General features: G+C 36.7%; 1 protein-coding gene across 7 annotated transcripts in view; it reads left to right on the top strand.

Annotated features, from left to right (window-relative positions):
• The window catches only part of CRPPA (CDP-L-ribitol pyrophosphorylase A), a 112,252-nt gene that overhangs the window by 81,955 nt on the left and 10,002 nt on the right, over positions 1–20,295 (top strand). For 3 of the 7 annotated variants that reach the window (XR_010435263.1, XR_010435264.1, XR_010435268.1), the window contains exon 10: positions 11,077–11,246. The exons of the other annotated variants lie outside the window; for them this stretch is intronic. The gene's annotated coding sequence lies outside the window, so the exon portion shown is untranslated. The remainder of the gene's footprint in view (positions 1–11,076; positions 11,247–20,295) is intronic. 7 annotated transcript variants of the gene reach the window in all.

Raw genomic sequence — 20,295 nt, forward strand, 5'->3', positions numbered from 1 at the left:
CTTCCAGCTCAGGATATTATATGATTTGATGATAAATCCATATTTAAGCAAGTGATGCACTCTATAGTTGATGGTAGTGAAAGCTACAACCCTGAAATTTGTAGGCATTCCTCTGTACTCATTATGAATTATTCTTCCTGGGTTTCAGCTTTCCCTGTGGCTGTCCCTTCTGCAAGGCCTTTGAATAAACCCCCACACACTTTGTTTTCCACCACTCCCCCCCATTTTTTCCCCAGGGAACACACCGCAGTGCATTGTGCCCATTTGGTACCGTTGTACAATGTGTTTTAGTTGTGTTTTAGTTGAGTTGGGGTAGAATGATTTTCATGTGCTCACAATCCATCTCAACTCGGGCACCTGGTAGCAAGAAGAGAGGATAAGGGGTAAAAAGAGGGAGGCAAGATAGGAGTGAAAATTGCAGGAGAGAGAGAAAGAAAAAAGGTTGGGAGCAGGGCAGCAGCAACAAACTTTCCATTTAATGGCATAGGTGGAGTATATAAGAGAGTCTATCATTTTACCAGTTCTAGTAGTCTGTCCCACTTGTCAGTGCTGTTCTCAGTGGGTCTTGTGGGGTGAAATCACATGATTTTAAAATGCTTTATGTAAAAATATCCTGAAATAATCTGCACAGAAACGCCTTAATTACTGGAGTTGTGACATTTGAGTGAATCTTTGTATTTTAAAATTGAAAATTGATACAGTGAACAGTATATTTCCTATTTCTCAAAAATGGATATAATGTAAAATGATATTTGGCTTAATTTGGCTCAGTTATGGCTTAATTGAATCTAGACCACTGCCCACAACTCTTCCACTGAGAACAGGAAAGACATTGTAATAACCACTTCATCTCTGAATGAGAGAAGGCTCTTCTACCCCTACTTACAGAATTTAGAAACTCTATCAATAAGTACTTCATAAATATAGATGAAAACACTACTCACATTTTTAATCTTTCTAAAAGATCTAAAGCATTTAAATTTAAATTTGCAGTTCAGATGATGTATCCCCACTTGGCAACTGTAAAATAGGCCTTCTTTTTAATATTCACTCCAGGGATATAGAGAGCAAAATAAGATTAAAGATACGATTTTAAAATAAGATAGGAGGTTTCTGAGGGTTGTGCTTTGTAGGCATGTTTGGAAATATTTGCACTAATCCACTGAGACAATGTTTTACTAGATATGAAAGATATCTTGAAGATCTGATTTAGGACAATGAGCACGCATTTTACATAAACATGTTTTATCCAGTAAAGACCAAATATTGTCTTGAATTGATGAGTTTATTATGACAATAATATACATCAGAGTAAAAAGATAATACAGGAGGAGAAAGTCAGAAGGATTCATTACTACAGTCAAGAGGCAAATTGTTTTATATACCAATGAATGATTATTTTATATACCAATGAATTTTATAATGTAGTCTGGATTTTTAACTGGCTGAGTAAAAAAAAGTGTTGATTTGCAATCCCTGCTGCATAGATAGTACATTTCTTCATTAGTAAGCAATACTTTTATTACTGTAATTGTACTCAGAGTCAATCAGATTTTAGGCATCTGACTTTATCCAGATGATAATTATATATTTATTACCCAAGTTTCCATTATTTATTTTGAAATGAGACATTCCTACCTATACTCATCCATGCAGGAACACTCAGGCCTACCAGGTATTACAGGTGCACGCTATATTGAAGAAACACGGTGTGTTATTTTGTTATTGATAACAGTATCTGTTCATCATGGCATGAAGGATGATGAAGGGATCAAGGGTAAAGTGGGAGCAACTATAAAACTGTTCCTTTTTGCTCAAACTGTCAAATATAAATAAAAGTACCATTGATGTTCTTGTTATTCCTTCTTTCCCACTCACTAGAGATCATCAGCGTCTTTCAGTAGAGATTAAACTAGGATACACAAGTTTCAGTATAAGCAAAGAGGAGGAGAGAGGTCTAGTAAAAATTTAAGTAGCAGAAAGGAGCTGTAAAAGTCAGAAAATAGTGTTCTCTCCAAAATTCTTGTGAAATTGGCCTACCACAATCCTTAATTTCTGTGCTTTTCTCCACCCTGGAATTGACATCAATATCAAGTTAGCAAATACTTAGTGGCTTCAGCTGAAACATTTTAGCTTGACTGCCCTTGTTGAAAACACGCTGCAATGATGAATAGCAGTTTTTGAAAATCAAGTGCAGTTAATTCATAAATCTCTACACAGACACCCTCTTTTAGACATATAGTAGCCCCGGGCAGGTATCTGCGGAGGAGTGGAATGCGTATGGATTCACAGCTTTAGTTCACAAGATCTTAGTGATTCCTCATTTTTCTCCAACAGCATTTTATATCTTTTAAGTCTATTGTGTCTCAGAGTTTTTGAACTGTTCATGCTATTAGTTTTTCCTTTCCACACCCTGTGATAGGTGAATAGCATTCTGCATAGATCTTTATATATACTATTGGAATTATTAATGCTTTCATTGTGAGTGAACATTATTTATGAGATACTTGTAGAGTGATTTATCTCTTTTCAAGTATCAACAAGCTATCAGGTTTAGAAATAAGCATATTTATATTCATTTCTCAGCATCTGTGATTGATGATAGGACCATTGATGCTATGCTCTGTGTGGGGGAACACATTCTGGGGAATGCTGTGTCTGGCCAGATCTGGCGATACAGATCTTAGTCTCTCTGTCATCTTTTGTAAGAAGATCTGGGAGGAATGAACACACAGGATCAGATTTGAAAGAAAAAAAAAGCAGTGAGGAATTCTTCACCATAAGCTTGGAATAGAGGAAAGGTTCTACCTCACTCTGAGCTTTTAGGCTAAATAGTGGGGTTTTGGTTTCTTTTTTGTCCTCTTTTGCTTCCCTCTCCCTGTATTTTTTTTAATTTATTCCCTCCTATTGATATTCCACAATCATAGTATTTAAGGAAAACACTGTTATTTTAAGAAAATATTCTCTTTGTGGCATGCAAATTAATTATGTAGCATTTCAGAACTTATTTTGGTACCTCATTCTAGTTTATATATATGTATATAAACAATGTGGGGTTTGATTAATTATATTCAAGAAAGATGAATTTAAAGTAGGTTGGGTAGAAGGCTGGAACCTCAGAGTCCTAGGAGAATGAAAGGTTTGTCTGCATGTCTGGTTGTGAGGAGCACGGTTTAGTTAGTGTCACAATCCGTGTTGGCATAGTAATGGTATTTCAGTTTTTCAGCAATCTTGTTTGTGGATAGCTCAGGAGCAAAAGTTTGAACAGGAGAGCTGTGGAGATTTTCTCCAGTTTTATGCTGCTATTTAAGAAAATGGAATTTGTAACAGCTACTTAGTTATGAAAATGATTGTGCCAGACTACTCATATTTCACTGCATATGCATGTTAAAAAGCTTTTTTCAGTGACTGAAAAAGATGTTTTAAAGATGTTCAGTGGAGACCCAATTATTATCTCAGATACTGAGGGAAAAAGAATTTTAGTGTCTCAATTAACTGAATTCTCCAGTGATGCTGGTATATCCTATTGAAAGAAAAAATTTGCTGTGCTTGCTCACTGCTTGATAATACTGTAAAAAATGGGATTAGGAAAGTAAAATTTTTAATTTGGAAGACAATGGAAATTTATTTATGATGGTAGCATTTTAAAGCAAGATTATAAAGGTGACAAAAAGCAATGGCAGGGCTATTTATTGCTTTGAAATTGCAAAGTAAAATTTAAAACCCAAGTCTATCAAAATAAATATGCAGATTTGCTAAAACTTGCAAGAATAACAGGCTTCTCCCATAAGAGTTGTAAATTATATTTTGTGGACATTTTAACTGCAAAATTTTAGTTTTATACTGTGATACACCAGAACAAGGTTTGGAGAAGATTTTTAGTTATTTATTGCTGCTTTAGGCTATCAAAATAGGAATGTTTTCAGGCCACTAATACTTGAGCAAAATAGAAAGTAGAACCCTAGGTGGGTCTTTCCAAAATAATCCACTGGTATTAGTTTTGTAGTACATTAGCATAGTTGACAAGTGTTAAGTATATTAACAGTATGTTGCCTCTTTTTTTTTTTTTTTTGGTCAATTTTTAACACTAGTATGAGAAAGGGAACCTCTGTGGAATCATACTATATTGTATTGCTGCATATGGAATATACTAACGAAGTGTTCTGCTCATACCCTCACAGACTAATAAAACCTCGTGGTCTTTGCCATTGACCTCAATGCCAGTGATCACTGTCCCTCCAGGACTGATTCCACTGGAGTTTTCATGAATAATGCAAACATCTCTTAATTTCAAGACTTGATCATATCAGATTGCTTCCTGTAAGAAAAAGATATTATCTGTATCGAGTTATGTATACACCGTTGAAAGAAGTCAGAAGTCAGTCCATCTGGGGTATTCTCATGGAGTAAATTCTATGGATGGAGAAGTGGGAGAGGGAGGATCAGGATGGACAGGAAATTTGTGATGGCTTTAAGGAGGCACTACTGTGTAAGCAGAGACAGTAAGAAAGTAGAAACAAGCAGAAACAGAAATAAGAGTTGACTCCATATGGGGCTTATAGGGGAGCTGCTTGTCACTGCTTCTGCCACCTGGCATTATCATGTGTTACAGACAAAAGGATGATGAAGTGCTTCCCAGAGTATCTAGTTCATATATCTGCTTCTTGTAAACCAAAGATTCATGGGATATAGCTATCCTTGGAATTGCTGAGATGAGAACACTTGATCTAAGCATTAGATTTGAACTAGTCTGAAGTAAAATCCCCAAAATGTGTATTATGTAATTGCAAGGTGCTCAGCAGCAACTGCAAATTTTTATTGATTTGCTCTTACTATGCTGCCCAACTTGGCGAAGAAGTCCGAATTTAGCAAACCCCAGGAACTACTCTTTTCCTGAGTTCCTTGGGTTAAAATATTAATCCAAGCCATCCTATGCCTGGACTTCACCTACCTGTTCCTTCTGCACTGGAAAGCAGCAGGCAATTCTCTTCTCTTCCTGCAACAGCTGCTCACCTTTCTTCCTTGCCAGGCAACCTCCCCTCTCTGAATTTTCATCTTTTCTTAACAGGAAATTCTCTTTTCCTTACTTTCACCTTCAACAGTAGCATCCTTTTTATAGTCAAAAGTCCCTTTCCCTTACTCCTTTCAGCAATGGAATTACCTGTGACCTTTATTATTTACTCAAAATTATCTTTGTTTTACTTACTTTCTCACCCCTGCCTAGAAGTTTCCACTCATCTCCTATGCCTCTGGCTACTGGTATGGAGAAGAGGTGGTCTGGAATGGGTGCTTTGGTCGAGTCAAACCTCGAAAGTCTGGATGCTGCTAGTCTAGAGGCTTTGCTTTGGAGAAGATATCTTCCAGCCCAGTAAGACTCCCATCTGACTGATCTTTACCCTCTTGCCTCTCACACAAGTACTGTCTCCCTTGACAGCATCTGGTGTTTAAACAGTTGTTCTCTGACTCTTCCAAGGGATCCTGTGCCAGATGGCAGGACCCACAAAATAGATCCTTGTCACTCTTGCTCACTGTCATTGGACTTAAATGCAATCTAAATGAAAACAGCATTATACACTTTAGCTAAAAGGTACACTATGCAATTTATTCTTTTGCTAATTGGATGAACTCTTTGGATCAAGATTTTTATAATGGAAGTAATAACTGCCAGCTCTTATTTTTATTGCTTTTTATTGCCTCGGGCGAATATATTATTTTGATATTTAAATAATTGGCAACAGAAGGTTGACAGTTACTAGAAAAATTACAACAATCAAGTCAGACAATCGTTTCTTTTAATTTTTTTTTAACAGGAGGTAGGGCTGTAAAAGACCTCCAGATGTTATTTTGTTCATGTCCCTCATTAAAAGTAAATATCCTGAGCGGGCTGGCCCAAACAGGTAGTATTGCTCAAATATCGACAATTAGAAATTCTTTCTGACATATCCTAAAGTTCAGTAAGCCCTCTCCAGTGGGTATGTGTGGTAATCTGAATCATTCTGCAGCATACTCAAGAGCCGTGTGGTCCTAAGGGGAGCTGGTGGCTCCATTTCAATGCTGTTCACATGCTTTTAAAGTGAGACAAGCAGCCTACATAGACATGAGTTACCTATAGATATCCAGTGCTTGCTAGTGTAGTTGTAAGGAAGACAACATGCAGGCAGTGAAGGGACTGTGTGCTAAAATTGCTTAAAAAGCAAACTGTGATGGGAAATGCTTCATGAAATTCAATTCATAATTTAAAAAAAAAATTACATAGATAAGGATCTTCTCTTGGTAGGAACAGACTTCATCATCTGTTTTTTTTCCATGGCAATTTATTTTGATAGACTGCAGATGAAAAGAATGTGAAAACAATAAGCATTGTTATTGCTAAGTAGTATTTTGGTCATTAACTAGAGAATGTTTTAAAACTGGAAGTGATGGGAATGCAGTTTCTAAAAAAGCATTTTATCACAATGTGCAGGGACATTTCAAGCTAGTTAGTATTAACATAGCAATTTTGTACAGCTTTGCACAATCTGCTGATTTTAATGATCAGACTTCAGAATGTGCTTTTCTTTTAGGTTTAAACACCAATCTCACAAGGCATACAAGACAAATGCTTGGTGACTTGCTGATTTGATGAACAGCTTGTCTGTTAATAATCACAGAATAATTCCAGTTGGGAAAGACCTTCAAGATCATCAAATCCAACCTTTGACCAAACACCACCTTGTCAACTGGACCATGGCACTAAGTGCCATGTCCAGTCATTGCTTGAAGATCTCCAGGGATGGTGACTCCACCACCTCCCTGGGCAGCCTGTTCCAATGCCTGACAACCCTTACTGTGAAGAAATTCTTCCTGATGTCCAACCTGAACCTCCCCTGGTGTAACTTGAGAATATGTCCTCTTGTCCTATCACTTGTTGCCTGGGAGAAGAGACTGACCCCCACCTCGGTACATCCTCCTTTCAGGTGGTTGTAGAGAGTGATGAGGTCTCCCCTGAACCTCCTTTTCTCCAGGCTGAACGAGCCCAGCTCCCTCAGCCACTCCTCATAGGACATGTACTCCAGACCCTTCACCAGCCAGTATCAATAATAAGCCACTATCAATCAGATAATGGGTTCTATCAGGTTAAACAACTTCTCCATAAATGTTGTTTAAACTTTGTTTCTGTTAAAGTTTTGCTGAAACCTCATGATGGTGGGGACTGGACTTCATGAGTGAGGCTGTAGCAGAAGTGTGTCTCTATCTACATTAACTTTACCATCAAAGCTGAACACATGTATGCTGTGATTTTGAAAGCACTGCTCAGAATTTTAAGACATCAAGTTGTGGCACTAAACTTGAGGCTTTGGATTTGATTCCATTCTTGCAGCAGTATATGATGAATTGAAAGCTGTGTTACAGTGATGTAATACTGATTTTACAGCTAGCCACACCGAGATTTATTTTTGGAATGTTAACTTACTGCTGCCATGCACATATACTTTACAAAATATTACTATGCCCTGGATAAGCCCACTATCTCACTATTTCAGGAAAGCTAGAACTTTAACGTCTTTTTGTGGTAATACAGAATGAAATTACTGAAGCCTGCTCAGCAACATACAGTATCTCCACCCATGCTCTTATTTGCACAGCAAATACCACGTTTTTGGAACACACACTCCAACTTAAAAAAGCAGGACTATGTTTGATATGACATGTAAGAGTCATATCAATTTTAATTTTTACTCTCTGTAAAATTGAATTCTAAAAATTAAAAGATAGGTAATTGCAAGAAGTCTGTTAAGAGAACAGTGAGGATATGTGTGTGATGATTTCAGTAGTGTGCTGAGATTATAGTTGCTGTATAGTGTTATACAGCTGAGAACGGTGCTACTTAGTATGATAATAAGTTTTTGTACTGGCCTTTTGCCCCCAGTTTTGCTTCATATTCTGGTAAATGTTGACAGTCATACCTGCAGGTTGATGACTACTATATCACTGTCAGAAAATATTTTCCCATAATTCCAAGTCACAGAATCACAGAATTGTTCAGGTTGGAAGGGACCTCTCAAGATCTGAACAAGGATCCTCAGACTGAGAAGTAAGAAGGAAATGCATAGCCAGTGGAAGCAGGGACAGATGACCTGGGAAGAATACAGGGATAGGATTTGATGTGTAGGGATGGGATCAGGAAGGCTAAGGTGCAGATGGAACCGGACTTGACAAGGGATGTGAAAAATACTTCACTGAGAAATGATTCAAACTTTGAACCAAGGTAAGGAACAGGAAGAGTGGGCTTTCCTTCCTCCAACGTGTATGCCTGCAATTTGAAATTTGACTTCAGGCAACTTGAAAGTGCTCTGTTGAATACAGGTTGATAGCAGGGGTTGAGTAGATTAAACTAGAAAATATTTCTTCACTACCAATTGTCTTTGCCTAAGTCAGTGGGTGTGATAGGTATGGCTTGGGAATAAACTAAGTAAACTCATGCAGTTAAACATAATGTAGTTGACATTTTTGGAGCTCTTTTGTTCATTTGTTAAAATGAACTTTTAAGTGAACTGGCAGTATCTGTGAACTACATACAATATCTGTCATTCATCTGTTGCTTCGCTGTATACCTTCCAATGAATTAAGTATGTGACAGGCACATTTCCTTTTTCTGATATGTTCTGTCTTCCATGTATTTAATCTGGGCATTTAACAAATGCAAATGAGTTTAATACTATGTTGACTATTGCTGAAACTTATAGAACTTCTCATCTCTATTGTCCTCAATTAGTTGTTAGGACTCCTAATGTTCATGTTTAATTGGTTTACTTTATGTTGGGAGATTGGTGTAGTAAATACTGCAAATGGAGACTTCTAATGTGCAGAGCCACCTCTGTCACTGACCACAAGGAAGGGTGGAAAGGAGACTTTTTCCAGTTTCAAGATTCTTAATTTGTTTTATCTCCATCCTATTATTGGGCTATTTGAAATTCTGCTGAATTTTTACTAGATGTAAATACTTAGTTCTATGTTTTCAGTTACAAAATAGTCTATGGAAGTTGTAAAAATAACACAGCAGAATATAACTAAAAAATCTAACATTTCTTCTAAAAATTCTCATTTTTTTATAAACCAAACCACTGTATATTAGAATTTAATGCATTCTATTGCAGAACTTCCTTTGCTACACTAAACTATCTTTGGAACCAAGTAGCCTGGCATTTGAATTTCCTTATGTTTGCATAATATACAAGGCTTCCAAACAAATAAATAAAATTGAAGACAAATAATTAATAACAGGCTTGTAAGAAAATATCTCTTACTTAACCTGTAGCACTTTTACTCAGATGCTCAGTAAATAGGAAATTGAAAATAAACCTGCAAGAGAAAGGCAGGCAGAAACTACAAACCTGTCTTAGTGAGGAGCTATTGCAGCTGCTCACAGAAGTACAATTTAAAAAACCCCAACCTCTCTTTGGGTATAATTTATAGCAATTTAAATCTATCAAGTTGTATTGTAATTTTCTGTGCATGAGTGACAACTAATGCAGGCACAGAATTGCATATATTTTTCTAATGGAACAACACTTTTTGCAATATATAGCTTTTATTTTCAGTGACTATTCAAATAATAATTTCATAAGTTATCTCTTATTACAACAGACAGATTAAGTGCAGTGTTTATGGTGTTTGTGAAAAATAAGAATCTGTGGGACTCGATTTAGTGTTTTGCTGCACCTGTCTATCTATCTATCTATCTATCTCAGATGTTTTCTTTTAGAATAGATTTCTTTTTTAGATGCTCCTCTCCAACACAAGAATTTTTCTCTGCTAAATGAGATTTTGCAACAATTGCAAAGTTCTCTCTGGAATCTGAAAAAAAGAAAATCATTCCTTTTCATGTCACAATAACTTGATTAGTACATCCAGCTACTATATCTGAACAAGTTGTAGGTGTTAGGCTCCTGATCTGAATCACTTTATAGGGAAGGAGAGGGTAATTTGTATCTTCAAAGGGGATCTAGGGGAAACAAGCTTCGTGATTTAGTTATCCACTTTTTTTCAGGTAATGTTGGAGTAGAGTAAGTCAGACAACTTATAGAAAGTATAGAGAGTTTTAGCAGATTTTAGGTTTAAGATTCTGGTTTATAGCAGTTTGTTTCTTCTAAATGCAGAGTGTATCAGGACTTTTGTGTTAGACACATGTGAACTAATTGACATGCAGGTGTCCTTGGATTTTGAAAGTTAAGCACCCATTTTCTGTCTAAGATCTATTGAAAGCAATAGAGCTTTTCTGTGAATCTGTGTTTAAATCTGATATATTATTGGATCCTGTCTTCTGATGTGGGAGTGGATTTCGATAATTGTTAAGAGCTGTTCTCCCCTTGCCTGGTTTTGTAATTCTGACTTTTGTGTAGATTGTGTCAATCTGGTTGTCTGATTTTAAAGAAAGCTTTTGTAGCTACATCTGTCTTTCATCCCTATAGCCACTAAGAGCTCCTTATATTATAAGGAAGGATATTTTAAAAACATGTATTTTAAAATATTTTTCCGTATGTGTTATATCAAATTATTACTTAGGGTTTGTTAGGGATTATCTGTGGGTTGTATCAACTCAGTTCTAATCCTTTAGCTGTCTTTAGCTGTCCAGTTGTTTTCCTTCTCTTTGTAATATTATCACAAACTATTCTAATCTTGGACCTGGAAAAAAATTAACAGAAGAATCCTTATGAAATAGTAGTGGTCTTGTATTACAAAACTGACTTTATTCTTACTATAAATTAGTTCATCTATTAACTTGTTTTATGAATAAGCACATACACATGATATATTCTTACTGGTAAATTCTGCTGTCATTCAATTGCTGTTAATACATGTACCCCAGAAGGCTGTAGTTCACCATTACTTTCAACTTCTTTCACATTATAAAAAGTATGAAAGAGTACTTGTGACTGATATACAAGCCAGATTTCTCACTTTTTTATTTTGGCCTTTGGAATCTCATTCCTACTTTTATTTACGTAGCAGGATTATATAGTTTGCACATTTAAGTGGCCCGGTAGTGTTCTACCTTCTGTTTTTCATTCTTTACTTTTCGTGTGATGTCTAAAGCCACAGTTGCAAAGCAAAATTTGCCAAAGAGGACAGTGGACAGCTAGCAGAAGGGGTGAACAAAATGTACTTTGGATGAACACATCCAAAGTACAGAAATCATGCTGATTTCTGCTTATGATGGCTGGCATTTGAAGACACAGTTGAAATTTTTTATAGTACAAACAAAGGTATGCATTTTACATGTTTTATCAATACTAATTTCAAATATTTTTGAGATATAGATACTTATCAATAATGCTTTGTCTTAAATAAGAGATTTAGAATCCTAGCTTAAGTACACTGTGGACATGTTTGTGACAAATGAGCAATTCATATCAGAGTTATTTATACCTCTCCAAGAAAGCTGATGTTCCTGAGATGCCACCAGAACCTTGCAATGCACTTGCTAGAATCCATGACTGCAACCTTCATTCTGTGTGATGTTAGAAAGTACATGTCTACCTACTGTTAGGCTGATTGAGTTTGTTACTGCTAACAGCCTCTGTTGGTACTTGGTTTCATCCAATAAAATGAATGAAACCAAGTCTCGATGATCTGTTCGTGTTGAATCTTGGATGTGTGTTTCTACATAGGGTGGGACTGGCAATCTGGGCAGTAGTTAAATAATCTATTCTGGTGGTTTGTGATGCTTTTTATGTTTTTGCAGTTCTTGCAAGACAAGGAACTGATTCCAAAATAAACTTTACAAGATTTCACAAGTAGCAAACCTTAACTGCAATTGCAAATTACATAGCAGTTTGTATTACCTTACTTAGATACAAGAATTCATGGACTGTTTTTTTAATGAATGCATGATATTAAGCTTCTTGAATTTTGACTCTTTGGTCATGAATGAGCACTATTCTGTAAATCTGAACATTTTAGAATCTTATTTTCAGATTCTAAGTTATCAAATCAGATCCTGTTAGTGCATGAACTGTTAAAAGTGGGCGCTGGCAGAATCTCATAATCGTGCAATACTTTTTCTTTGTAATGCTGTTTATGAGGCTCTTTTCTAGTTCTTTTCATCTGAACTGTATTTTTCTTTGCCTAAGAAGTTAAGAAATTGAAAATGAACTGATAGCAATTATAAATAGCTTCAGGCTTCTTGATAAAATTAACGTTCTGGAGCTAGTGTGCAATGAGATCATTCACAAATCAGTATATTGCCTGTTTTTCATATTTTGAAGTTTATTTTTCATTTTATATCAGTAATATAATCCAGGCATTTTACTCCAAAACAGTACTTCTTGGGTGGTAAAACTCAATAGGTATTTAGTCTCATGGCTTATAAAGCTACTAGAGGCAAATTATAATTGTCTTGAAATACAATGCTTGTCATAACTTATTACAGTTTATGTATTATCTATTGTGTAAATAAAGTATTGGTTCCCTTAAACACATACTAAAGTTGAAGCAGAAAGTAACATCACAGTGGCCAACAGTACAGAATTGTAGTGTCCTTGGCAGCTTTCTCAGAACATTATCAGTTAAGCACATTAAGGGATTTCTTCTATTAACTGATTTGGCTTTACAGCTCCTGCTATTTACTGACAGCAGAGTATGAATTTGGTTGCCAGATATTTATTTATTAGGGAAAAAAAAGTTTCACATAGTGAATGGTTTGGCATTGGGATAAGTTGCCCAGGGAGGTGCTGGAGTCACTGTCTCTGGAAGTGTTCAAGATGTGTCTGGATGTGACCCTTGGGAATATGGTTTAGGGATGGTTATGGTGGTGCTCGGTTGACAGTTGAACTTGATGGTCTTGAAGGTCTCTTCCAACCTTGATGATTCTGTGATTTATTTACTCAACATGATGATAGTTGCAGAACCAAGGATTTGTATGCAATGCTCTTTAAATCCATTGCTTCCCTAAATGCATCCCAGTGATGTGGAGTGAATCTAGAAATGTTTTGGGAAATACGATTTTTGGCATAATTATAATTTATTTTATAAATAGCTCTGAATTTTAAAATATATTATTCCTGATATTTAGGTTGATGTTTAGAGAGAAAAAAATTTCCTAGTTAATAATTGTAAATGTCATTGCGAAATTATAATGCCCCAAACTGATATTTGTTACCATCTTATACAATGGCATTTTTATTTTTGAGTTTGTTTGAACAAATTAATTCCAGTGTATATTCATAAGGCTTTGAGATTTGTCATAAAGAAATACACAAAAATTCTAATTGACACTTCAAATTTCCATCCTACTTTTAGAACCCTATAAATTGTATTGGAATTGTTTGAAAAAAAAATAAAAGGAAAAATAAGTCACGTAATTTACTATCAGTTGGAATAATACACTTGGCATATATATGCATTACCACTATGAAAGATTTCAGTAGTGAGTTTGGACCTAATGACTCTCTATATAAGAGCAAGATCTGTACACTTGAAAGTGTATATTTTGAAACTCTTTGCTTGTATTTTCCAGGGTATTGGTAAAGAGAGCAAAGATTTGAAAAAAATCTCAAAAATTTCAAGGAAGTGGAAGACAGGAAGTTTTTTCCTACCACATGTTTTTATAACACTGTCTAGTTTATATACTGTATAAAAATATGTGCTGCATCATCAGTGTTATAAGAAGCGTAAGTTCACTGAGGCATGAATACAAGAGTATTTTTTCAGATGAAGGTTAGGCTAAACAATTCAGGAAATCCTTTCTGCTAGTGTCTGATCTGGTTAAACAAAAGGATATGTAGAAACCAGTGGGAAATAATCAAAAAGCAGTAACTGAGAAAGGATTTTTAAGTCCCATCTTTGGACTGGACCAAGTCCACAGACAGTCTCAAGCACAAGAAAGCCTGTGTTTTGTTAATGGACCTTGAAGGGAACGTGTAGCTTTTGGATTTGTTTGACTGGGAGAATGGAATCTCACTTTGAGCATATAAAAGGGTATTAAGCAGTAAAAGTTAATGCAAAAGTTCTTAATAGGTAAGGTTCAAGTAAATAATGGAAAGTTAATCTCAGTAGTTATTGTGAAGGGGACATTGTGACTGAGGACAACTGGGAGTGTCAAGAGACGAGGCTGTGGCACGTCTGTACTGCTGCAGACATAGTTCTGCTGACTGAATAGGCAGCAGATTTATGGAATTTGAGCATGCAGGGTAAAAGCTGAGGCCAAGAGCAGGCACAAGGGAATACAGTTTGTTGAAGACAAAAGAGATATTGAGTCAAGAGAGGAATTAGTGGAAATGGAGTTTGAGATTACTTCTTTTGTCCAGAGGAAACTTTTAAAACATGCCCATGAAAAGCCAAACCACATATTCATCTAATCAATACAGGCTGAGGAGATGAACAATGTGAAATCAGGGCCCATGTAAAAAGATACATGCAGTTCTAAATGCAGCTGTGAACTTGGAAGCAAATACTGAAGCTGGAAGGAAAAAAAAAAGTGAGTCAAAGTCAGAGAAAGAGCAAAAGTTGTGCTTTCTAGTTGAAGCACCAGATGAGTTCTTAACTAACACCTAACTTATTTGAGCAGCTGAACTAATTTTTAATTGTGGATAAATCTTAAACAGAGCTAGCTTCCTTTTCTTTTTAGCCAAGCCAATCAATGACTTAACAACTCTGCAGGCTCTGATAGCTGGGCTCACATGATGGGTGCTGGGATTCATATCTGTGCCATCCAGTGTTCTCACTGGAGTAACTGACCATTTCATGGGAGTTATTTCCTTGGTAGCTCTGCATATCAAGACCTGAACCCCACAAAATTAAGCTAGTTCATTTCCTTTAAACATAAATGTTCTTATTATAATACAGTTTCTAGAAAAAAAAAATTGACTTTTTAAAACCAATTTAAAATTCCTCTCCAGTCTTATGTCCAGGATCTCTAATGGTTAGCTGCTGTCAAATTTTTGCTATAAGATTGAAGGTTTAGTGTTCCGTTTGCTTTCATTTTTGACTGTTGTATTCAGAAAATGTCAACATTTTTGTTAAACTGTCTAAATTATTCTTGAGTTTGTTTTAAATATAGTTCACAATTAGCATATTTTAAAATACTTTAGAGATTCTGCAAGTGAATTATACAAGTATCAATATCCAATATCATCGTTCTTGTATCACTTATAAATATTTTCATCAGCAATTTAGATGAATATTCAGCTTTTATAGGGAAAGCTGAAAAACAAAACAATTTCATATGCAGACAGTCTATAAGACACTAATATCACCTCTTTACTGTTTTGGAAGAATGTCTGTCCCCTTTCTTATGAAAAGTACTAGTGCCATCCTTGACCATGGAAATAGCACTGGTCACTTGTTCTCAGCCCACAGATTTCAATTAGCTTTGGATGACCCAAATTTAAAACTGAGGAGTGAGTGATGTGTTAAACTCTTACTCATCATGTTTAGTCATGCCCTTGGAAACTGCCATAAGTTGTTTCTTAATCAAATGCCTATTACAAGAAGGTACTAGGGAGAATCAAACTTATCTTTGCAACCAGCTATAGACATATTTAAAGTTGCAAGTATGCACAAGATGTTTTTAGGATGTTTTGAAAGGAAACTTTGCTAACAACTTAATTGAAAGTGTTAAAGGCTGTAAAACATAGACTCTTCTGTTATGCAACTCCAGATACAACATACCTGAAGAATAGGCTTAACACTGAATGCTAATCTCATAAAAATAGGTGTGTTCATAGTTAAAAAAATCTTTCACCTGCTTTATTTTTAATAAAATGTCTTAATTATAGAGTACAATTAATCCATCTGCTAATGCAAGACTCATTCCTTTATTTTTTTTATTCTATCTCTTTCTATTTATCTTTAAAGCTTTAAAATAGCCTTTCTTCTAAGAGCACTTTTTAATGTTATTTTACGAGAGCTTTATCACTTGGATATATTTTTGAGTGCCTTTGTATATAGACAGGCTATTGTGTTATATGATTTGGTCTAATACTTGTTGGCAGAAAGAAAGAGAAGCCTGTCTTGGCAAACCCTGATTTTATTTAAGAGAACATCTGTGAACTCTATCTTTGTGGTGTAGCTGGACCCTCATAGCCTAAGAGAAAACTAGATTCTAAAAGCAAGCACATCTGTCCCCTTACAACTATAAAGATTATACGTTTTGAGTTTAAGGATAAGGATTTATTGGTGAACCCTGAGGAATGGTACTAACTGCTTTATCTGTTTACTCTCATTTTGCTACAAGGCAAGTTACATGCTCTCTTCTGCCTTCCTATCACTGGGCTTATACTCAAAGGATTCTTTTGAAACTGGCTATTTGCCCTCCAGCTATGCCACAGTTTGATCGGTAGCTAGTGGCAGGAAAGATTCCTCCATTGGATTTAACAGTGGAGGGATGATCAAGTGGGGGGTCAGACTCAGAATAGCCATCACAGCATGAGCATTAAGATTGGAAAAGATTTTCAAGGTCATCAAGTCCAACCTTTGAGAGAATACCACCATGCCCACTAAACCATGTCACAAAGCGACACATCTACTCAGTTTTTGAACACTTCCAGAGAGGCTGAATCCCCCACTTCCCTGGGTAGCCTGTTCCAATGCTTAACCACTGTTTCAGTGAAGAAAGTTTTCCTAATATCCAACCTGTACCTCCCCTGGTGCAACTTGAGGCCATTTCCCCTTGTCCTATCACTGTTTGCCTGGAAGAAGAGGCTGACCCCCACCTTGCTGCAACCTCTTTTCAGGTAGCTGTAGAGAGCAAATGGTGTTACTGCCATCCACACTTCCATGGGAAAGTATGGTGCGTCTGGTGCCTGGCATTCCTCTTGGCCACTCAGTGAAAAATGAGGTCTTTGCCACAGTGGTTTCCTAGTGTGTTTTTGTGATAATTCTCTGCCCCATCTGTTGGATTAGATGCAGACTGTTTGAGGCTGCTTTCTGAACCCACCACCTCTGCTCACACTAGATTTTAAGACTCATCTTTCCTCTAGGATTAATTTTTCAAAATTTGTATGCTCCCACCATTGCTTAGCTGAAAACTTTAACAAGGATAGATGCTCTGTTTGCACTGGCTTTAGGCTATGGATGAAGGAGGACAAAGAAATAAAGAATAGAGAAATTGAGAGTTTGGATCAAGATTTTTAGAAATTATTATTATTTCCTCCTACATGCTGGATAGGCATTCATTTCATGTCCTAGAGTGTTGCTAAGATACACTGTTAACTCTTAAGTGAGTAGGTAAACACTGTGTAGGCAGCATGCCTGAAAGAAAACAATAGAGGGAGACAAATGCAGGTCCTCCATTCCCAGCAGTTTTGAATGTATTTGAGTATATTTGAGTGTACCTGTGCTTAGAGCTCCTTTGCTCATGCAATTATTCATGCTTGCAAGAAATGCGAGTTCCTTTCCTGCTTATTACATTAACTGTGTGAAGACTGCTTTGGAGCAGGGAAAAAGTCCATGATTTGTGCAAAAGAAAGTTAAGATCAATCTGAATTACTGCAAAATTAATGTATAAAAATGTTATATTGGTGTGAGAGACAAAGGGAGTGAACCTTATTAGTAACTTCTGTTGTAACTTGTTTTACCCCTGCTGACTCTTCTCTTACTCTCCAAGGAGAGATGTCACCTCATGTAATTGCAACTTTTTTCTGGACACTTCTTCATCAGTCTGGAGCTTTTTTATTTTTTTGTTAAAACAGACTGTCTTGGCTTTACAGAAAAGTCTTGAATTTTAAGGAATTTATATTTTTTACCTTCCAGTAGGCTGTAGACCCTCAGCTGTACACAGGAAAAGAAGTCAGAGATGGGACATAAACTATGCCTAAACATCACACAGATGCATGCAGTCAAAGAAGTAGAATTTGAGTGATGAGATGAAAACTGTAGGATGGACATTCAATTTTAAATTTTAGGGTGTACTTCAAGGATGTTTTCATGTTTCAGTATGTAACATCATGTTTAAGTTTTTGTTTTATTCTGCAATCAGTCCCTCCTCACAGAATGATGAGATGATACAACTTGAGGTCCACTTTGCATGCACCTATCTAGATTCAGTTAGGAGTATGGAAATCTGTGATATCAAATGCCTAACAATGAGCTTCTGGACAGCCACTCCTCTCACTGTGTCTCACTGCCTGAAACACATTTGAGTTACTTTAAAGCTGCTTTTGAAATTTTGAGAGCAGTTTAAAACCAGTTACATATTAGATCTTCTGTGTCAAAATGCAGAGTTTAAAATTGAAATTCAGTCTTTGCAACTGCAAAATAACCAGGCTTATAATACTGTCATTACTTCGGTTTGTATTTCTGTAACCAAGATTGGAATGTGGCCTTTACCCCACTGAACTGATATTATCATCTTAAAAGTTTGGAAGCCACAAGGCTGGATGTGAACAATAGCCTAGCACATGTGTACGCATACTCTGTCCCTCAGAATCTCTTGGGTTTTGTTTACTTCTTTCCCCAAAAGAGAAGTTTTAATTTTGTTTTTTAGTAGGCTATACAGTTTTTCCTCTGAACCATCTCAAATAAATTATTTGTAATACAGAGGAATCTTTCCAATCAATTAGTTACAGCAGCCATGTGCTTGTATTTCAGATTATTCATAGTCTGTAGGAGTTTTATAATGAAGATTTTAATGACTGAACTTCTAATTTGCTCCCCCATCATTTCTCTCTGTCTTCCCTTCATTTTTATGTTCCTTACTTTACTGCCAACTAGGACTAAAACACCAGTCATGGATTGAAACAGAGCTTGAGAGTGCTCCATTTCTCAGTTTGTGATAGGAGAAAACCAGGTGAACTGTGCTGAACTGCTTTTGTTCTGCTGCTAGCCCCACGTGTCAAATGCATTCATACAGATCCGTAGCTGCTCCATCTTTGCTCGGTGCCTGGTGTACTGCAACAGTCTGTAAATGATTTGCATGATGGGGGTGTTACGTTTTTTGGGAGGCCAGCACAGCTTAACCCATTTTTTATGCATGTGTGTGTGTGGTAGGCCTGCTGTGTATTCCTGACCAGCTGCAAAACTTAACGCTGCAGCCCATCAAAGTATAGACTCTAACAGTGGAACAGGCAGCAGAGAATCCACCACACACACACACTGAGGGAAATGCTATTACATCTTCCTCGTGAAGGGAAGTGGTGGGGCAGACACTGATCTCTTCTCTCTGATGACCAATGACAGGACCCAAGGGAATGGTATGAAGCTGTGTCAGGGGAGGTTTAGGTTGGATATTAGAAAAAGGCTCTTCACCTAGAGGGTGGTTGAGCATTGGAACAAGCTCCCCAGGGAAGTGGTCACAGCACCAAGCCTGACAGAGTTCAAGAAGTGTTTGGACAATGCTCTCAAGCAGAGGGTGTGATTCTTAGGGCTGTTCTGTACAGGGCCGGGAGTTGGACTTTGATGATCCTAGTGGGTCCCTTCCACTCGGGATATTCTATAATTGCATGATTCTATACGCTGCTGCTGCATGGAAGGCTTAAATCCCACTCCCATTTCAATTTATTAGTGCCAACTACAGACTAATCTCAGATTTTCAACACATTGTAATGCAAGTTATCAGAGGAGAAAGCAAGCCTCCTGTGCCTCAGCAGCATTTCAGTTTTCCTGTATTGATAGTAAGAAACATTTTTTCCTTATCCCTAAAAATCCTTTTGGTGCTTTTTTACAAGGTTAGCAGAGTGATACCTGATAGTGCCTGTAGGTAGCACACTAACATATATTAACATGGGTACACTTCATCTTATAGACTTATTTGGTAACATACTGTACTAAGAGACCACTTCTAAGAAACCTCATAATATATTTTTGCACATCTGTTAAATGGCTGATTTCTACCAGGATTTTTGTATCAGACCCATACAGGTGGCAGAACTTGCTGCTAGCTCAAGCATTAGATAGCTTTTTGAGCAACTTAGAAGGATGGTTGACAGCCATTGTGCTATCACTGCTGGCACACTCACTCTTGCCAAGAGCTTCCATCAGATAGTGGTAGGTGCTGAATGAAAACTCTTGCTTAAGCTGCAATGATTGAATGTGCTGAAAGTGTCCTTTATAACTCTTCAGGGAAATGTTTTGGTCCAGGAATTTTTATTGATCATTCAGTGTGATCATGCTAACAGTGTTTGTTATAAGATAAAAAAAAAAAAAAAAAAAAGACTTGGAGAAGACAAAACCAAGGAAATATAAAGTCTAGGTCTGCAGAAGATGCAGACATTGGCCCCAAACTCATGTCTGCGAGGTGTCCGCACTAGTATCTAGATTGGAGTCTCATCATCCTTCTGTTTTAGTGCAATGTGTGTAGAATAAGTACTCTTCCAC

Source organism: Pseudopipra pipra, chromosome 1, assembly GCF_036250125.1.
Source record: "Pseudopipra pipra isolate bDixPip1 chromosome 1, bDixPip1.hap1, whole genome shotgun sequence".
NCBI classification, from domain to species: domain Eukaryota; kingdom Metazoa; phylum Chordata; class Aves; order Passeriformes; family Pipridae; genus Pseudopipra; species Pseudopipra pipra.